The 7,443-nt window shown below is 43.7% G+C and overlaps 1 long non-coding RNA gene across 1 annotated transcript; it reads right to left on the minus strand.

The window, feature by feature from the left end:
* Positions 1-5,655: 5,655 nt before the first annotated feature.
* Positions 5,656-6,496, minus strand: LOC117806780. The gene is made up of 2 exons (XR_004629749.1): positions 6,102-6,496; positions 5,656-5,968 (listed from the first exon to the last, which is right to left on the minus strand). It is a non-coding gene; the product is annotated as an uncharacterized LOC117806780 (long non-coding RNA).
* Positions 6,497-7,443: the final 947 nt, after the last annotated feature.

The raw sequence follows: 7,443 nt of genomic DNA on the forward strand, positions 1-7,443 counted from the left end.
CCCTGTTTGCATTCCTTTTGATAAATATTCTGCACAGATCTGTAAGTCTGCATCAGACAAACAGAGTAACCCTGATGCAGAGCAGCTTAACGTTGAGCTGCTTCAATGATTGTAACAGTTGCATTTTATTGGGAGCAAGACAAGCTGTTGAAGTTTTTGAGTTTAAGTGCATCATTACCCAGAAAAGCTTGTCAGACAGGAAACTTAATGATGTTGAGATGGAGGTGATAAAGAGGTCCAACAGATTTGATGAGTCCAGCTCGGTGTGTCTGCGACGCTCACTCTCTGAGGTCGACACAAACTTTGGATTTAGTTTTCAAAGTTCGACGTCGTGATTTGAGTTTGGAGATTCAGTGACTGACAGCAGAGTTTATTCCTGAGTGGATTCCATCGCTCTGTTGAAGCTCAGCTTTGTGTCTTAGTTTGACAGGAGATATTTATGAAACCCTCCACAGATCGAATGTTTGGAACGCCTCTGAGCATTGTCTCATACGCAGATCCAGCGTCTGTAAATGTGATTAGAAAAGCTCTGGATTGACGGAGCAGTCGTCACAGACGAGGCTGCTGCTGACATTTGAAAACCTGAGGTAATAAACGAGCGTGAAAGCAGGAAAATGATGTGGTAATGTTTGAGACGGTGCGGCAGACAACATGATTGACATCTCAATATACAGCACATGCAGGGTGTAGATTTAATCTGAATGTGAGTGTCCTGACTCATTCCTCCTCCTGTGTGTGTGCGCGTACAGGCAGCTCATCAGGACGGTGACAGGTCCATTTCTGCTGCTGCTGCTGCTGCTGCTCGCCTCAGATTGCATTATGACTCCATCTGCTGTATGACAGCCAGAGCCCCGGTGGTCCAATCCACAGCCTCCCGAACGTCAGGCCTCTGCAAATTAATCATTTTACTTTATTAATAATTCAGACAAAGAATCAAAAGTAACATGCAGCCCTCAATGACTTACAGAAAAGCCCTGACCGAGTGTTCATGGCGATATTCAGGAGGAACAAAGATTCTGTGTGGGCTGCGATAAGAGAGGATCTGACTCTCAGGCCACAGATTTCTCATTCAGCCAGGAATTTACCACCGGCTCTAAATTCAGCTTCATTATTAATTAAACAGAAATCAACTCAGCCTACACTGCCCTCCTCACCTGGACCAGAGTGAGTCTGAAAAGTCTGAATGCTTTTTATTTACTGGACTGAATGTGCATTCCCTACCACAAAACATCTCATAAAGGGACTCCTTCAGACCAAGGTCGTTCTGCAGGACATATCAGTGTCACAAGTATTAGCCGGGACATCCTGTATATTGGGCTAAATTGGTTTGTTTCATACGGGACCTCACTTGTCCCGTATATTGACTATTAACTCTTGTAAATACAGCAGACTGCACTCTACAGATCCTAGATCAGATAAAACGGCAGTGGCAGATCATGTGCCAATCACACCGCCTGTCATCCAATCACAGGCCCCCTCACTCGCATCAGACGTATACAGCGCAAATGTGCCAAGTCCTGCAAAAAAGTGTGGTGAAGGTTTTCTCTCTGATGGCCATTAAATGGTCAGACTCAGGAAACAGCTGCAGCACAGAGCTGATCAAAAATGAACTTCAAATATCTGTAAACTGTGACTCGTCATGTAAGGACCTTCTCTCTGGCTGTGCAAAAGGACAAAAGACTGCTTCAGTCAGCCAAGAGCAGCAAAAAGTATCCATGGAAAAAATACATTTGGTGAGTCATACTCCTCTTTTGCATTAAATTTTTCTTTCTCCTGTTTTTTGATGTAAAGAGCCAAATTGTGGTTTCTTTGAGGTTTATTCATAATAGGTTACATAATGATACAGTAAGGATTAAAGGGAATACACACACTTTCTGCATTTCCAGTTGAACCAGAATATGATTATATGCTGAATTCACACATCATGCTCACACCACCATGGCACCGTGCACCTGTCCCTTATTTAGTAGTGAGAAAGTTGGCAACCCTAGTCACAGGTTTCACTGTGCTCCACTTGTTAAAGCAGAAACAGGCCGAGGAACGGACTAATGGCTACAGAAGGGGTCAGCTCCACCAAGTAAGACTAACAGGAAACCGCTCAGCACTTCACTTTGCCAGGCTGCTCGGTGGTGCAGTGGGTAGCGCTGTTGCCTCACAGCTAGTTTGAATCCCCGGCCGGACAGGTGCCTTTCTGTGTGGAGTTTGCATGTTCTCTCCATGCATGCATGGGTTCTCTCCGGCTTCCTCCCACAGTCCAAAAACATGCTCAAGTTGATTGATCACTCTAAATTGCCCGTAGGTGTGAGTGCGTGCGTGAATGGTTGTCTAACTCTCCGTGTTAGCCCTGTGATAGGTTGGCGACCTGTCCAGGGTGTACCCTGCCTTCTGCCCGAAGCCAGCTGGGATAGGCTCCAGCCCCCGGTGACTTCTTACGGGATAAGCAGTTGAGATTATGGATGGACTTCACTTTGCCCGTTCTTTTTTGCACTTCTCTCGGACTTGACGTACACCTGTTGGTAGGACAGGACAACGCAAGGACAACCATCAGCTCACACGATTTCCCCTCTTAATCCTGTGAGCTGTGATCTTACTTTAAATCCATGAACTCCAGAAATCACTCAGGGAACTCCCTTTATTCCAGGACGTGATAAAAAGTATTGAAGCTGTGATTCGGACTGTTTTAAGTTCTTCTCTGTGTCACATGTTCCCATAATGCCTGAGAATCATACAGAGGTTGAAGTCTTTCTTCTTCTCTGGGTCAAATGACGTTTTTTAAAAGTTTTCTGAACTCTCCCTGAGACTGAAACTTATTTCTTAATAAGACGTTTCTTATTAAAAGATTCATCAGCTGTGGCTGGAAATGCGTGAACCCATTTTTGGGGTTGACAGATGCCCTTTGGTTAAATGACTCTCCCTGCTGAGCTCGCCCGCTCAAGCATCTATCAGCCGGCCTCAGAAAGTCGATACAATGAGAGCCGCCTACAAATGAACACATTTACCACTTCACTTGTCTGCCTCACCTCTGCAGGGCAGCGCTCCCGGGAACAGAGAGGGGGGACAGACTTTGAAGGCTGCCTGATTGAAATAATGAAAGAGTTTGGACCTGCAGGAGGAGGAGGAGTGATCGCTTCACTTCCTGCTCTCTCCTGTCTGCCCCGTGTGGCTGACACTTCTTCAGAGCTGCAGATCGATGATGCTCCTGTGAGCCGCTGAGCGTCTGCTGACCAGCAGCTTTCATGACACATGCTTCAGATGCTCTGCATACAGGAGGGAGACGGAAAGAGACTCCATTAGATTATAGTGCAGGAGGTCTCTCTTGCAGGCCTGGATATTTCAGTTATTTTAATACATAAAAATAATCATAAAACTTGTAACATGACACCTCACAAACCGGCTTCAGCACTATGCATCAGGGCTGCACGATACGGAAACGGCAACATTGTTTTTCTTACCATGTGAGGAGACATAAAGGATGAGAGCAGAGACATGCAGTGTGCTGCAACAATTAACAGCTATTTTTTTATTATCATTTTGATTCAAAGTATTTTTTTCTGCCAAATTAAACAACAAAAAACTCAGCTCCTACTAAAATAAACACTGCGTGTCTGAGCTGTTAAAAACCTGTACACCTGAACACATCCTTAACCAGCACTGGGATGAGGAGCTGTTGATATCAGGTCAGTGTACTCTGAAAAGCCACCGTGCTTCGAGCATCCAGGTATGTGAAGGTGGCAGCGATCATTTAGTCACATAGATGCAGACTCTCCATGGAGGTCAGTTCACTCTGTATTTTATGAAGAGCTGCAGGAGCGAACCTAACGCAGGCTTATTGTGCACATTTTATTATTGATCTATTATTTAAAAGGGCCATGCATATTAATTAACACTTCTGTAAATATGCCAGAGTTAGCCAAAAGGCTAGTTTACATCTGTAGTCCCTTGCCAGATGTTAAAAAGGCTCCTAAACAGAACAAGATTAAACAAAGATACAAATAGGGTAAAATAAGATCAGAATAAGAAGGTAGAGGAGAAACCAAAACACAAACAAACAAACAAAAAAGAGAAGAAAAGAAAAGTACAAATAGCACCATATGATTAAAAATGACTAAAAGCTACATAAGGACATGACATGACAGTCTTTGAGAAAGTGTCCATGGACATAAAATATACGGAGCAAGACAATCAGGAAGCAGCAATAAGGAAATGTTAAAGAAGACACATGCAGAAACAACAGGACAACATTTAACAGTGCTGTACATATTTACATCAGGCAGTGACTATCAATCATTAAACTAGCTGCATGCAATTCAAATGAGGCAACGTGTAGACTGAGCAACAGATGAGCACACGGAAGTCATCACAGATTAGTTTGCATTCAGCAACAACAGAATAAAGTAGTGCCATGACATGCTTCAAGTCACATGCTTCACACTGAACTCTCGGATGTGGATTTTGCACGTGTGCACATCACACATATGATGGTTAACCAATAATCAGTGCCAGAAAAGAATAATAGACCACTCAACATTTCTACAGCATCATCAGAATCTCGACATGCACAGCAGCGATTCTGCTTCAGTGACGTTAAAGTTCAGACACGTGTCGTCCTGAATTGTAAGGTAGCCTTCGAACAAAGCCGAGCTGGGAGGCAGGCGGAGAGCATGCCAAGGAGGCAATCAGGAGTCACAGTTATTACATTGAATGTTGACCTCTGACCTCAAACATTTCTGTTCTGTTTTATGAAAAGGAATATGAACTGTTTTATTTCTTTGCAGCCTTAAACGCTGCATCTTTTGGTTTCCTAACCAGTTGTTACTTTCTGCAAATAAAGATCCTGAAGGGACACATTTAATTTGGAGGATGTAAAAAATGTTGTATACAATAAAAGATGTTTATTTTGGTGGAACAGAACTAAAGAAAAACACATTTTGTCCACTCAGATCTTCATTGTTTTTCCCCGGAGCGTCATCATGCAGCCTGACTCTCGATGTGCCAAACTAATAAATCATGCAGGAGGACTCAAACCTGGCTTAAAGCTTTGGAGGGAGGGAGGGATGACATGATTATTTTTTTATCTAATGATGCATTTTAGCAATTCAAGTACAATCAGACCACTTCAGATCACTGCACGCTCATGCCTCACAGTAACAAGCGTGTTTCTGACATCCTTGTTGCTGATTTGTCCTCATTGAGCCTCTGAATCTCTGCAGCCTCACATGTTGCTAGCAGCAGTGAGACAGAGCCTTCATACTAAGAAGCTGCACAGTGCTATCCTTCCCAGCTGCGGACACCTGGGGCTAATTTGCAGCTCAGAAGTTCAGACTCACCTTCAGAGCTAATTCCAGCCAGCGCTCCTCTTCCTCTGTCACCTTCATTTATTATTTCCGCTCTTTGTGGAGAGGTCATTGCAGAGGTCTCAGTCACCGACCCGCTGCTGACGTCTCCAGCAGGAAGTGGACGTCCAGCCGGCCGCGCTCTCTTGGCCGTGACCCCGGGTGCCCTACAGGTGTGTTTTTCAGGTCATCCAGCCAATTAGGAGACTCATGTGTATGCAAAGGCAGCAGTGCTCATTAAACTAACATGACTGCAATTTTAAAGGCCTGACAAACAGGATGTTAGAGAGTGAGAGGAAAGGAGAGAGAGAGAGAGAGCATGTCCTGATTTCACACTTTTTAATTGGTTTTAAGTTTTACATGTCGACAGAAGTTGTGAAATTCGGTTGTATTTATGACTTATTTTTCATCTTGAGTCTGTTAACACTGAAGTGTGTTGGCATGTGATTATGTACAGTGCATCAGATCAGTGCCCACATTTCACTGGGGGCAACACAGCAACTGGGTCAGAACACCGAGTCCAATTAAGAGGAGCGGCTCATCATTCCAGGTTCAGACTTCTCTCAGCTTGTTGAGTCACGAGGCCGACTGTGTCCGACTCTGTTCGTTCCTCTCTGGTGTCATCTCTGGACGCTCTTAAGGAAACAACATTTAAAGCAAATACACTCAGTCATTATGTTTTAGATATGCATGATAGTATTCCTCCTCTTCAAACTGTAGAATCAAAAAATAAGAACTGTGATTAACATAATTGAAACGTTCTCTTACATGGACAGACGGCCTCACTGTTGCTGTTCAGGCTTTTAATTTCAACTGTGGCTGCAGATAAATGATCCTCTCTCCATCTTCAGTATAAAGCAGTCAACCCCAAAGGTTTGTTCTGGGTGGAAAGAGTATCGTCAATATCTGACTTTTAAAGCCCGACATTCAGGAGCGACGAAAGTGACATCACTGGTTGCAGTAAGAACATCATCGTGGATATCTGACAGGCTCGTTTTGATCTGGAAGGACTGACTCACAGATCTCTGGATTGAACATCCAGTCCGGTTTTTTAATGTTTAAAGAGCTGAGTTTATTGTGCAGATGGAGTCAGGTCACATGGTATAAAGAGAAGGGAGTTCATGCTGCTTTGCTCTATTTTAAATGACACTACTTCAGTCAGGTAAGACTTCTCCATGTTCGTTCATATTTGACTTTTTATTGATGTTTCTTTATTTTCAATTTGGTTTTCTCTTCAGGCGAGGTTTTGAGATGAACCTTCTGTCTGTATTACTTTCACTTTTTAAAAACTAAACTAAACTTTATATTCAGATTTATAATTTCCGGCTCATCCAGAGTTGGACTCTGTGTCTCGAACCCTGAAGTCTTTTAGCATGACTTTAGAAAATAACTATTTCCCTCTGACTGTGAGGGGCTGTTAGCGCTGTTAGTGAATGAGGTGTTGAGGCTTGTTCTGAAGACTGTTGCTCCAGATGAATGCATAATGTCTCATTTCAATGTGTGCAAACAACACGGACGCACAGTGACGCTGTTTGCTCTGCAGCTTGGTGTGTGTTGCATTTAACCCTTTGCTCGTGCTCTGTGAATTACAGTGTTTTTTGGCGAGTTAGCACACGGTTAGCGGGCGCATAAGCTGCATGATCCTTCAGCGAATGAGGCCTTGAGACTGAAAAACAAACAGGCTGCATAAACTTAGATTAACTTGGTTTAATAATTTCTAACAATGTTTGGAGATGTAGAAAATGATTATTCAAATACTCATAGACGAAGAGCCTTCGAGCAGAGTTTACATCCCTGACTGCTCAGAGACTCACCGTGGAAGTGTGTGTAAGGGCTGAGCATCTTACAGTGTGTGTGTGTGTGTGTGTGTGTGCGTGCGTGCGTGCGTGTGTATGAAGCAGGCCTGGAGCTGAAAAATCACTGAAACACAGTTTTTGTTGCGGTTTCACGGTGAGGATTTGTAACCTGGCCTTCAGCGTGTTTTTCCACGATAACACATTTGCATCATAAACACCTGAGACGGGTCAGACAACAGGAGGAGCAGTGTGTGAAATCCTGCAGCAGGCTGCTGTAATAAAGTCTCACAAGCCTCTGACAGGGCCAGTTTGAT

This window comes from Notolabrus celidotus, chromosome 22, assembly GCF_009762535.1.
Source record: "Notolabrus celidotus isolate fNotCel1 chromosome 22, fNotCel1.pri, whole genome shotgun sequence".
NCBI lineage: Eukaryota > Metazoa > Chordata > Actinopteri > Labriformes > Labridae > Notolabrus > Notolabrus celidotus.